The sequence below is a fragment of the Sus scrofa genome, chromosome 16, assembly GCF_054392235.1.
Source record: "Sus scrofa isolate SSC_HxYL_T2T_F1_AM1 chromosome 16, Sscrofa_HxYL_maternal_Yorkshire_Landrace_v2.0, whole genome shotgun sequence".
NCBI classification, from domain to species: Eukaryota; Metazoa; Chordata; class Mammalia; order Artiodactyla; family Suidae; genus Sus; species Sus scrofa.
The window spans coordinates 31,024,955-31,039,154 of NC_139398.1; the positions used below are offsets into that span (position 1 = coordinate 31,024,955).

Below are 14,200 nucleotides of genomic sequence, written 5' to 3' on the forward strand. Positions count from 1 at the left end.
TACAGCAGCCAAGACATGGAAACAACCTAAATGTCCATCGACAGATGAATGGATTAGAAGTTGTGGTACATATATCAATGGGAGAATACTCAGTCATTAAAAAAAAAATGGAATAATGGCATTTGCGGGAACATGAATGCAACTAGAAATGATCACATTAAGTGAAATAAACGCCAAAAGAGAAACACAAATACCATATGATATCACTTTATGTGGAATCTAAAACACGGCACAAATGAACCTATCTACAAAACAGAAACAGACTCACAGACATAGAGAACAGACTTGTGGTTGCCAAGGGCGAGGAGGGGGGGAGAGGAATGGGCTGGAAGTTTAGGAGTAGTAGATGCAAACTATTACATTTAGAATAGATAGACAATGAGGTCATACTGTACAGCACAGGGAACTATATCCAGTGTCCTAGGATAAACAATAATGGAAAGGAATATAAAAAAAAAAGAAAAGAAAAGGAATTCCCATTGTAGCTCAGTGACTAATGAACCCAACTAGTACCCATGAGGATGCAGGTCTAATCCTTGGCCTTGCTCAGTGGGTTAGGATCTGGCATTGCCATGAGCTGTGATGTAGGTCACAGATGTGGCTCAGATCTGGCATTGCTGTGGCTGTGGTGTAGGCCAGCAGCCTCAGCTCTGATTCAACCCCTAGCCTGGGAACTTCCATATGCCATGGGTGTGGCCCTAAAAAGACAAAAAAAAAAAAAAAAAAAAAAAAAAAAAGACATAAAGAATGTATGTATTGTGATGTATTTTGTAACTGATTCACTTTGCTATATAGCAGAAATTGGCATACCATTGTAAATTAACTATGCTTTAATAAGAAATAAATAAGAACAATCCCATTTACTCTTAAAATTGTATCAAAAAGAATAAAATACTTAGGAATAAATTTAACCAAGGAAGCAAAACATGTACTCTGAAAACTATAAGATGTTGATGAAAGAAACTGAAGACAAGACAAATAAATGGTTGTGACTGGAAGACTCAATATTGTTAAAATGTCCATACTACCAAAGCAATCTATAGATTTAACACAATCCCTATCAAAATATCAATGGCATTTTCTACAAAACTAGAATAATCCTGAAATTTGCATATCACAAAAGACCCCAAATAGCTAAAACAATCTTAAGAAAGAAGGAAACAAAGTTAGTATATCATGATCTCTGATTTAAAACCATACCACAAAGCTACAGTAATCAAAACAGTATGGTACTGGCACAAAAAGACACATAGATCAATAGAACGGAATAGAGAGCCCAGTAATAAACCCATATACATATGACCAACTAATTTATGACAAAGGAGGCAAGAATATACAATAGGTAAAAGACAATCTCTTCAGTAAATTGTGCTGGAAGAACTGGATAGCTACATGCAAAGGAATGAATCTGTACTACTTTCTTATATCCAGTACAAAAATAAACTCAAAATGGACTAAATACTTAAATGTAACATCAAAACCATAAAACTCCTACAAGAAAACATAAAAAGTATACTTTTTTTTTTCTTTCTTTTTTTTTTTTTTTTTTGTCTTTTCTAGGCCTGCATACATGGCATATGGAGGTTCCCAGGCCAGGAGTCCAATCGGAGCTGTAGCCTCAGCCTACACCACAGCCATAGCAACTTGGAATCTGAGCCGCATCTGCAACCTACACCACAGCTCATGGCAACACCGGATCCTTAACCCACTGAGCGAGGCCACGGATCGAACCTGCAACCTCATGGTTCCTAGTTGGATTTGTTAACCACTGAGCCATGATGGGAGTTCCAGAAAGTATACCCTTTAGCATCAGTCTTAGCAATATTTTTTTTTGGATCTGTATCCTTAGACAAGGGCAACAAAAGAAAAAATAAATGAATGGGACTACATTGAACTAAAAAGCTTTTGACAGCAAAAGGAAACCATCAATAAAATGAAAAGGAAACCTACTAAGTGGGAGAAGATATTTGCAAATGATGTCTGATAAGGAGTTAATATCCAAAATATATAAAGAACTCATACAATTCGATATCAGAAAACCAAACAATCCAATTTAAAAATGGGCAGGGGACTTAAATTGACATTTTTCCAAAGAAGCTTTACAGATAGTCAACAGACCCATGAAAAGATATTCAACATCACTAATCATTAGGGAAATGCAAATCAAAACCAGAATGAGATGCCACTTCACAGCTGTCAGAATGGCTGTCATCAAAAAGACCATGAATAACATATATTAGGGAGTTCCCGTCGTGGCGCAGTGGTTAACGAATCCGACTAGGAACCATGAGGTTGCGGGTTCGGTCCCTGCCCTTGCTCAGTAGGTTAACGATCCAGCGTTGCCGTGAACTGTGGTGTAGGTTGCAGACGTGGCTCGGATCATGCGTTGCTGTGGCTCTGGTGTAGGCTGGCAGCTACAGCTTCGATTGGACCCCTAGCCTGGGAATCTCCATATGCCACGGGAGCGGCTCAAGAAATAGCAAAAAGACAAAAAAACAAAACAAAACAAAACAAAACAAAACAACATATATTAGTCAGGATATAAAGAAAAGGGAACTCTTATGCGCCAGTGATGGGGATGAGAACTGGTACAAGTATTATGGAAAACAGCATGGAGTTCCCTCAAAAACTTAAAAATACTACTACCATTGATCCAACAATTCTACTTCTGGATATTTATCCAAAGAAAATAACAACACTAATTCAAAAAGATATATGCACCCCAATGTTCACTGCAGTATTATTTACAATTGCCAAGATATGGAAGCAACCTAAGTGCCCATCAATAGATGAAAAGAAGATGTGGTATATATATGCAATGGAGTATTACTCAGACATAAAAAAGAATGAAATCTTGCCATTTGGGATAAGATGGATAGACCTAGAGGGTATTAGGTCAAGTGAAGTAAGTTAGAGAAAGACAAATATCTAATGATTTCACTTATATGTGGAATCTAAGACATCAAAACAAATGAATAAATAAAACAAAATAGAATTAAGCATAGATACAGAGAACAAACTGGTGGTTGCCATAGGGGAGGTAGGAAGGGGGATGGGTAAAATAGGTAAAGGGGATTAAAAGGTAATCTTAATCCAAATTTCCATAAAAAAAAAAAAACTAGCCGAGGGGATGTAGTGTACAGGGAAAACAGCCAATAATCTTTTTATATTACTTACATATTGGATGTTCTTATTATATGGACATATATTAAATATATTTAATAGCTTTGTACGGCAAAAGACGGTAACTAGACTTATTGCAGTGATAATTTTTTAATGTATAAAAATATTGAATCACTATGTTATATAAGTGAAACTAATAATAATATTATATGCCAATTATATTGAATAAAAAACAAACAGGAGTTCCCGTTGTGGCTCAGGGGAACTGCATCTGACTAGCATCCCTGAGGACTCAGTTTCAATCCCTGGCCATGCTCAGTGGGTTAAGGATCTGGCATTGCTGCCGTGGCTGTGGTGTAGGCAGGTTGCTACAGCTCTGATTCCATCCCTTGCCTGGGAACCTCCATAGGCTGTGGGTGTGGCCCTAAAAAGACCAAAACAAAGCAAAACAAACACCCCCCCCCAAAAGAAACAAACAAACAAGTCCCCTTAAAACACATAGTGGTTGAAACTAAGAACAACATGATTGGTGTGAGGATTGAATGAGAGAATGCAGCTGAGGCTGAGAGAAGGGGAATGCACAAAGAGTGTCATTAACAGGAAAGCTGCTGCTGCCCTGAGCCAGCGGGATGGGAGTATGCACAGAGGCAGTAGGGACAGAACATTGGTGGGTTATTGTCTGGAATGCACTGGAGTAGGAAGGTGGCATGGGGGGAGAAGAGTGGAGCAGAGGATGCACATGTTGGGGACTATTCCAATTGCCCACAGTCAAGGGAATAAATGTACAATGGAATGCATTAATGCTATGCTCTGTTCTGCAGCAGAATTTAGCATAGCCTCAATTTTTGTTTTCATTGAGAAAGTAGCACAAAATCTCTGGGGTCTTTATCTGCAAGCACTATTGTGTTGGTTGTGAATGTTAAAATGAATTAGGGTTATAGCTCCAGGGCACCATCTCTGAGAAGTCTTGTGCAGTAGGGGAACAATAGAAGCATTGCTCTGTAAATCACTTTATCTATTTATCATCTCCCCAGGGAACTATCAGAATGCAACCAAGTCGCAATGAGGTTGTAGGAAACTGTAAAGGACCTTTTCACATCTTTCCTGGGGGTAATTTCAATCTTGGCTTTGTGTTCAGTCTGGCCAATTCATAGCCTTGCTATCCCAGGATGACTTTTTCATCTCTCTTTCCCTTTGCCACAGGGATTCTCAGTTGGACTTTTTGTAGGGTGGTAGGCAGAGAGGATATTAGAAGTAGGAGAGAAGATTTTTCAAAACACGCATGCCAACAGCTCATCCAGGTAGGCTTTGATATGGTAACTGGTCCCCCAAAGAGAGAAGCAGCTGATCACATCTAGGCCCAATATTTCCTTTCATAATTTGCAGTCAAATCTCTGAATCAGGTGACTCTTTCTGATACCTGGATCTAAGGAAACCTTCTCTTTGCATTCCTCATCATCTCTCATCTGGTGTGTAATCCAACTCTCTAGAGTCTCAGGGAGCTAGCTACATTCAAGGAAAGATGGGCTTATTGACTAGTTACTTATATTTTCGAGAGATAATTGTAGGTAATTTTGCAAGTATTTTAAAACTTCATTGAAAAAGTGGAGATTCACTCTATGATAAGTTAACCTTCCGATTTTCTGTAGAAGCTAAAATTTGCGGAATGGAGAATTAGCTTGTGACTGGTGTTGTTCCCGAAGGTCAGGTGCTGGTCTGGTCACAGAAAGAATTCAGAAACGAGATGGAAATTGAGAAAGAAAATTGAGGATTTATTTAAATGAGAAATACATCTCTTAAGGAGAGGTGAGCAGAGAGGCGAGCAGCTGCCCCGAGTTTTTTGGCACACCAGTTATATGGGGTATCTAATTTTATGGGCGGGATCTTCACTGGGAAGGTAGGGTTTGAGGGTCATATTCCTTAATTTTTACTCCACCTTCACCTTCCCAAAAGGAAGAGGGGTTTTTGTCCTTATTTAGTTTATCAGAGGTGTCATGGCGTTGGTGTATGATGGGTACTTCTTATCTGCATAGCTAATTTTATTATAACTTTATGCCCCTCATTAGGGCATAATGAGCAACAGGTTACATCAGGACATGGGCGATTCACGCCCTTTTCCACCTGTCTTTGTCTGTGCCCAGGGCACTTATCACCCCAAAAGGCGTGGTTTCCTACCAGTCTGTAGGTTCTTTATCTACCCATGGACCCTTCTGTTTGCATGATGTGTGGTTTCCTGCCATCTGGCCCCAAGCACCCCTTCTCTGCTCGTGCCTAACTTTCTGCCTGCTGTAACAGTGTGACTGGCACTCTTCTGGGAAGGGACCTGAGGGAATGTGCCAGGCTCCGGGAAACTGCGTAGGGTCTAGAGTCATGACGGTCTTCCCACTCACTTTTATGGAGGTCTCACAGACAAGGCGCAGCCTAGATATAATGTTTCCAAGGCAAGAAAAACCCACTGGGGTACTGAATAGAATATTCTAAGAATCTTTTAAATCAACAGCTCTGCCACTTGACCATGAGGAATGTGCCCTCCCCGGGGATGCCTGGAGAAGATGGAATGTGCACCAACAGAGGAGCCTTACCTCATCCTCCTCTAGCCTCTGGGCCCTTGCTCTGCAACGTGAGAGCTGGACCTCCCTGCTTCCTGCGTCTGCACTCTGGGCAAAACTGCTAAGTGGGCTAAGCTTGCCTTCCATTCTATCCATTTCATCTTCCAATGACACTCTACACCCTCATGCTGCCCCCTGGCTGCTCAAAACTTATTCTGGGAAAGGCAGTTTTTTAAAGTTTGCAAACCAATAGATAACCTGTTCACAGATGTTTTATTACAAAAGTCTTTCTGCTTTTTAATTAAAACTAGTAACAAACATTTGCAATTCAGGAGGCAAAATTCCAGATCCCCAGCTTCTCTTAAAAATAAACCAGTAAAGTTCTAGTCTTAATAGACCACTTTTCCTCATGTCATAAAGTTACCCCCTGTACATGGGGTCTGGGTTCTTGAGTTTGCTACAGCCCTCACCCCTTCCCTCTTACTTACTTTTAGTTTTAGTTTTTGTAAGATATTTTAAAAATTATAGTTTATTTACAATGCTGTGCCAGTTTCTACAGTACAGCAAAGTGACCCAGTCATACATACATATAATCCCTTTTTTTATACTGTCTTCCATCTCGGTCTATCCCAAGAGACTGGATATAATTCCTTGTGCTATACAATAGGGACAAATTGCTTATCCATTCTAAATGTAGTTCTATGCATCTACTAACCCCAAACTCCCAGTCCATCCCACTACCTCTTCCCTCCTCCCTGGCAACCGCAAGTCTGTTCTCCATATCTGTGAGTTCGTTTCTGTTTTTTAGATAGGTTCATTTGTGCCATATTTTAGATTCCACATAAAAGTGATATCATGTGGTATCTGTCTTTCTCTTTCTGGCATACTTTACTTAGTATCTCTAAGACAATCTCTAGTTGCATCCATGTTGCTGAAAGTGGCATTATTTCATTCTTTTTTAATGGCTGAGTAGTGTTCCACTGTATAAATGCACCACATCTTCCTAATCTGTTCATATGTCAGTGGCCATTGAGGTTGTTTCCACGTCTTGGCTATTGTGAATAGTTCTGCAGTGAACATAGGGGTGCATGTATCTTTTTGAATTACAGCTTTATCCTCAGTTCTATAACTACAAGGAAATAAATTCTACCAACCTGGGTGAGAATGCAAACAGATTCTTCTTTAGTTAAGCCTCCAAATAAGAATGAAGCCTGCTGATACCTTGATTGCAGTTTTGTGAGACCTTCAGTGTTACTGTCCATCTAGAAACACCAAGATAAACATTAAACAGTTAGAACTAATAAGGGAATATAGTGAGTTACTAGGAGAACAAGTAAAACATAAAAAGCAATATGTACCAGTGATAATCAATTAGAAAATATAATAGAAAAATATCTCATTCATAATAGCAAAAACTCTAAAGTGCCTAGGAATAAGTTGAACAATAAGTGTGCAAGAAAAACTACACTGAAAAAACTGTAGCACTTTATTTAAGAACATGAAAGACGATCTGAAAAAAAGAGCTATATACCATGTTTATGGATGGAATGATTCAATACTGTGAAGTTGCCAGTTTTCTCCAATTAATCAATAAAATCAGTGGGATAATAAAAATCCTCTTAAAAAAGTGTTTATGCTATCCAATAATCTGAGCATCTTTTCAATCTTTTCATGTGCTTATTGATCTTCTATATAACTTCTTTGGAGAAAGGTCTATTCAAGTCCTTTGCCCATCTTTTTCCTTTGTAAGATACACATAACATAAAAATTACCATCTTAACCATTTTAAAGTGAATACTTCTGAGGTACTGAGTACATTGACATTGATGTCATCACCTTCCACTTTAGAACACTTTTCATCTTGAAAAACTGAAACTCTATACCCGTTAAATAATAACTTCCTATTCCTTACTTCCCTCAGCCATAGGCAACCACCATTCCACCTTTTTTTTTTTTTTTTTTTTTTTTTTTGGCTTTTTAGGGCCGCATCTGCAGCATTATGGAGGTTCCCAGGCTAGGGGTTAAATCAGAGCTGGAGCTGCTGGCCTACGCCACAGCCAAAGCAACACCAGATCTGAGCCATGTCTGCAACCTACACCACAGATCATGGCAATGCTGGATCCTTAACCCACTGAGAGAGGCCAGGGATCGAACCTGTATCCTCTTGGATCCTAGTCAGGTTCATTAACCACTGACCCACAGAGGGAACTCCCACATATCTTTAATTTTTTTGAGCAATGTTTTATAGTTTTCAGTATATGTCTTTCACCTCCTTGGTTACGCTTATATTCCCAAGTTTTTTATTCTTTTTGATGATATCGTTAGTGGAGTTGTTTTCTTAGTTTCCTTTTTGGATTATGAGCACTATATTGCAATGCAACAATTTTTTGCCTGTTAATTTTGTATCCTGAAACTTTGCTGTATTTATTGGTTAGTTTATTGTGTGTGTGTGGAATCTTTAGGGTTTTTTTGTGGAATCTTTGGGGTTTTCTACATATATGATCATGTAATCTATGAAGAGAGATAATTTTCCTTCTTCCTTTCCCATTTGGAGGCTTTTTATTTCTTTGTCTTGTCTTATTGCTCTGGCTAGGAATTCTAATACTATATTTAATAGAGGCATCTTTGCCTTGTTCTCTTATAGGAAAAGCTTTTGGTCTTTCTCAATTGAGTATTATACTAGGTGTAGTCATTTCATAAATGGCTCTTATTATGTTGAGCCACATTCCTTCTATTCCTAGTTCGTTATCAGTCTAAAACTTTTGATAATTATATGACATTTGGCATTTTTTTTTTTTTTTGTCTTTTTGCTATTTCTTTGGGCCGCTCCCGCGGCATATGGAGGTTCCCAGGCTAGGGGTCGAATCGGAGCTGTAGCCACCGGCCTATGCCAGAGCCACAGCAACGCAGGATCCGAGCCGCGTCTGCAACCTACACCACAGCTCACGGCAACACCGGATCGTTAACCCACTGAGCAAGGGCAGGGACCGAACCCGCAACCTCATGGTTCCTAGTCGGATTCGTTAACCACTGCGCCACGACGGGAACTCCAACATTTGGCATATTTTAAAGATGAGTTGAGATGCATTTTTGAAGAGACTTTCTGGAGAGCAGTCTTATATTACCTATTTTTTTTTTTTTTAAATAATGACTGCATCCACAGCATATGGAAGATGCTGGGCCAGGGGCTGAATACAAGCCGCAGCTGAGACTCATGCTGCATATGTATATGTAAGTGTATATAGTAAGTATAATGTGTATACTTTATGCCCCAGAAATCAGCATTTACCATAGTAAATGCTCACACAAACGTATACGGGACACTGTAATGTTGTTGTAATAGTCAAAATATTGGCAGCAACCTAAATGGCTATCTGCAGGGGAAGAATCAAAAATAAAAGCAAAAGCATAAACATAAATAAAACCAAATTGGAGCATTTATACTATGAAATATTATACAATTGTTTAAAAGGTAGGAGGCCAATCTCTTTATACCAAGATGTGCAGAGTTCCAAAACATGTTTGAGTGTAAAAACCAAAATGGTTAAAGCCAGTATACATATTGACTAAATTCATGCATAGATATATATATGGACCAAATTTTGCTCAGCTTGAACAGATGTAGCCCCTGCTATCTACGCATTTCCCCCATCTAACTCTCTTAATGGTTATATGGGATAAAGAGGATTACTCTCCCAATTTATCCACCTCATACAAAGTTTCCCTTTTCATAATGCTAAGTTTGGTTTTAAAATTTGTGAGTTTGTTCCATTTTTTTTTTGTTTTTGGTCTTTTGTCTTTTTAGGGCCACAATTGAGGCATATGGAGGTTCCCAGGCTAGGGGTCCATTCGGAGCTGTTGCTGCCAGCCTACACCACAGCCACAGCAACACCTTATCTAAGCTGCATCTGCAACCTACACCACAGCTCACAGCAATGCCGGATACTTTAACCCACTGAGCAAGGCCAGGGATCAAATCTGCAACCTCATGGTTCCCAGTTGGATTCGTTTCTGCTGTGCCATGACGGGAACTCCTGTTTCTGTTTAATAAATAACTTTTTTGTATCATTTTATTAGATTCTACATATATATAAATGACATCGTATGCTTTTTCTCTGTTTGACATTTTATTAGATTCTACATATATAAATGACATCGTATGCTTTGTTTTTCTCTGTTTGACTTCACTTAGTCTGATAATCTCTAGGTCCATCCATGTTGCTACAAATGGCATTATTTCATTCTTTCTTATGGCTAATATTCTATCATGTATACATACCACATCTTCTTTATCCATTCCTCTGTCAATGGACATTTAGGTTGCTTTCATGTCTTGACTATTGTAAACAGTGCTGCAACGAACACTGGGGTGCATATACCTTTCTGAATTACGGTTTTCTCTCGATAGATGCCCAGGAGTGGGATTGCTGCATCAAATGATAGCTCTATTTTCAGTTTTTAAAGGAACCTCCATGCTGTTCTCCATAGTAGTTGTACTAATTTACATTTCCATCAACAGTGTAGGAGGGTTCCCTTTTCTCCACACTCTCTCCAGGATTTATTTTTTGTAGACTTTTTGATGACGGCCATTCTATTACAAGGTGAAACCTTACTGCAGTTTTAATTTACATTTCTCTAATAATTAGTGATGTTGAGCATGATTTTGTATGCTTTTTTGGCCATCTGTATGTCTTTGGAGAAATGTGTATTTAGATCTTCTGCCCATTTTTTGATTGGGTTGTTTGCTTTTTTGGTAGTGAGTTGCATGTGTTGTTTGTATATTTTGGAGATTAATTCCTTGTCAGTTGCTTCACTTGCAAATATTTTCTCCCATTCTGTTTTGTTTATGGTTCCCTTTGCTGTGCCAAAGCTTTTAAGTTTAATTAGGTCCCATTTGTTTATTTTTGTTTTTATTTTCATTAGTCTAGGAGGTGAATCCAAAAAGATACTGCTGCAATTTATATCAAAGTATTCTGCCTATGTTTTCCTCTAAGAGTTTTATAGTGTTCATTCTTACATTTAAGTCTTTAATCCATTTTTAGTTTATTTTTGTATATGGTGTTAGTGTTCTAATTTCACTGTTCTACATGTAGCTGTCCAGTTTTCCCAGCACCACTTATTGAAGAGACTGTCCTTTCTTCACTGTATATTCTTGCCTCCTTTGTTGTAGATTAATTGACCATAGGTATGTGAATTTATTTCTGGGCCTTTTATCCTGTTCCATTGATCTATATTTCTGTTTGGATGCCAGTACCATACTGTTTTGATTGCTGTGGCTTTGTAGTACAGTCTGAAGTCAGGGAACCTGATTCCTCTAGCTCTGATTTTCTTTCTCAGGATTGCTTTGGCTATTCAGGGTCTTTTGCGCTTCTAGAAAAATTAAATTTTTTTTTGTTCTAGTTCTGTAGAAAAATTGGTAATTTGATAGGAATTGCATTGAATTGGTAGATTGCCTTGGGTAGTATAGTCGTTTTGACAATATTGAATCTTCTAATCTGAGAACATGGTATATCTTTCCATCTGCTTGTGTCATCTTTGATTTCTTTTATCAGCATCTTGCAGTTTTCATAGTAACAGTATTACTCTTACTTTATGATGAGAAAACAGCTCAGCAAGGTTAGGTAATTTGCTCAATTTCAAAGAAGTAATCAGAGCTAAATCAGAGCAATCCGTTTTAGGGCACCTAACCATTATAGCATGTTGTGTTTATAAATTACAGAACTGGACTGTAGTCAAATGAGATGATAGAAAAGCCCTATGTGCTTACAAGGCTGTAAGACACCAAGAAGGGTCAGTTAAAAAAAAAAAAAAAAAAAAAAGGTGAGTCTGCCAATGGAAATATCAGAAGTCATCTCATTGTTTGAAAAGATATTTTAACATAGCTTTTTTCCCACAACTTTGTTTTAAATCTGATTCTTTCTCAGTTAAATAAAAATATTTGAGCTTGTGAGCTGAATCGATATCCTTTAATTTGGCCACTAATATGTGAGATGCATGAAGATTTAGGGTTTTCCTGAAAGATACAGTTGATGTAGAAGAGAGCAGATTTTATGAGAACTAAGATCTAGAGTCTGAATCCTTCCCAAAGGAGGGCAATTCCATCTCTTAATAAGATTAAAGTCACCCTGAGAGGTATGGTGAATACTGAAAGAAAAAAATGGTTTTGAAAACATATATATACCCTAGAGATAAGTAATGCCTTTAATGTCAAAAACTAAAAGTATAAAGGGAGATAGCAGAAACATACTTTATGCAGAGATTCAAGAGTTTAACTGACACTTTAGGGTAATAACTGACAGTATTGATAGATGAATCTATCACAAAGTTGATCATTATAAGTAATAATCTTTCTTTGGTCTTTTTGATTTGCTAATCTGGAATTTTAAAATATTAAGTGATGGGAGTTCCCACTGTGGTGTAGTGGGTTAAGAATTCGATTGCAGTAGCTCAGGTATGCTATGGAGGCACAGATTCAACCCCTGGCCAGGTGCAGTGGGTTAAAGGATCAGGTGTTGCTGCAGCTTCGGCATAGGTTGCCCCTGTGGCTTGGATTCAATTTCTGGCCTGGGAACTTTCATATGCTGCAGGTGTGGCCATAAAAAAAAAAAAGAAATATTAAAGGATGGACAGATGATGTAAAAAAGCAACTTCCTTGTGATCTCTTTCAGCCATGAACTCAGACTTCCAAAGGGAACAAAAATGAAAACATGTTACTGGACATTCATAAAGCTCCTATATCCTTCCACTAACTAGTGCAACTCACTGGGAAAAGAAAATACAATTTCTATACTGACCATAAGAAAATATATTAAGAGGTCAGCTGTGAGAAAAATATAAAAATTCATAAAAACTGAAGGAAAAAAAATCCCTTATCTGTAGCAATTACTGCAATGATAACTAGGGTATATAATCCAAATAACAAATTCAATTACTATATCACTAATGAATGGTAATATTAATTTTGAGACAGCCCTTAGGAATAACATAGAAATTCATATCACTATTCATATGATTTCTCTACCTTTCTCTCATTCTTATTTAAAAAACTAAATTTTGAACTTTAAGGATGTATCACTATGGTAGGTATGTGTTCAATATATTCATTTAGTCACTTGTTCAATCTGTAACCCAAGAGATGAAGCTTTCATGCATCAGACACAGGAAGAGGATTTATACTGTTATTGGTCCTTCATATGAGGGCTACTTCTCCTGAAGGTAGGAGAATGTAGAAATGCACATTCTACTTCTTTTAGAAGAACGACATTTGCACCAATCCAGGTTGGCTTTTGATTTAAAGAAAGAGAACTGAGATGGCTTCAGACACTCGTCCAAACCTGTGACGCTAACTTAACAACAAGGAATTTAACATGCTAGATTTAAAATATCCCTGCCCAATACACGAAGGGTTATTAGTGTTTAATACCAGGCAATGGGTATTTAAAAATGCATTATAAAGAAAGCTGGAAAATCCTGTTAAAATTTAACTATCAGTTACATATCCTTTTTAAACCTTGTTATTTACAATTATATTTAACTTGGAACTAACAGATTCCTGACTTTCTCTTCTTAAAAGAAGATGAATGTCTTAACTCTGCTCTCTTTTGTTGGCCAAGTACAGTGACAAAATACCACATAAAGAATCATTGGCTGTCAAAAACCTAAGTGATACCAATTGCAAAGTACTAAGAAATAGAAATTGAGCAATGATGAAGAGTTCTATTGACTTTATCCCTCCAAAATAATTTTACATAAAATCTTTAAACTCAAAATTGGGAAAGAAAAATTGAGATGAGTTCTACCGTGCAAAACTAAAGACCATTACACAGTTTCCTTTAAACATGATCATTCTTTTCTTCAAATACAAGTGTTGAAAATAAATCTGTGTCATATCTAGGCAGGATAGCATCAGAAATTTCAGGACTTGTGTTCTTCATGTTTTTAACTCCTATAACAGCCATATTAATCTAAATTTCCAAGATGCCAATAGCTGGGTTTAAGAGACATCATCACACTGAAAAGGTGGACTCTGTTGTAACCGCTTATTAAAAACAAACCAGGCCAAACTTGTGGTTTAAAAATTGGGACCAGATGATGCTTAATAAGCATGAAATGGTTTCGGTGTTACAAATGAGAACCAGGTGTGGAGAAAAGCGGCTTGGAGCTGAGCACGGCCACCTACAAGCAGGGCTCATCTTCCCAAAGGGTGAGAGTTGGTCATCAATGATATACCTGGCCACTGTCTGGTCTGTCTTGTCGCCCCAACTCACTGTAAAGGAAAAGCCAAAAATTTGAAGAAGCCTGTCTCTAAAATTATGTATGTGTTCTGGAGTTCCCACTGTGGCTTAGCGGTAATGAACCTGACTAGTATTCATGAAGACATGGGTCTGATCCGTGGCCCTGCACAGTTGGCTAAAGGATCTGGCGTTGCCGTGAGTTGTGGTATAGGTCGCAGACGTGGCTCAGATCCTGTGTTGCTGTGGCTATGGTGTAGACCAGCAGCTGCAGCTCCAATTTGACCCCTAGCCTGG

The 14,200-nt window shown here is 38.0% G+C and overlaps 1 long non-coding RNA gene across 10 annotated transcripts in view; it reads right to left on the bottom strand.

The window, feature by feature from the left end:
* Positions 1-14,200, bottom strand: part of LOC102162488 (uncharacterized) — a 503,988-nt gene that overhangs the window by 61,399 nt on the left and 428,389 nt on the right. For 9 of the 10 annotated variants that reach the window (XR_014831117.1, XR_014831119.1, XR_014831116.1 and 6 more), the window contains one exon: positions 6,827-6,934. This is a non-coding gene — a long non-coding RNA (uncharacterized LOC102162488). Of the gene's footprint in view, positions 1-1,513; positions 1,611-2,460; positions 6,935-14,200 lie in introns of those variants that run through there. The other variant, XR_014831120.1, reaches the window with a different exon arrangement.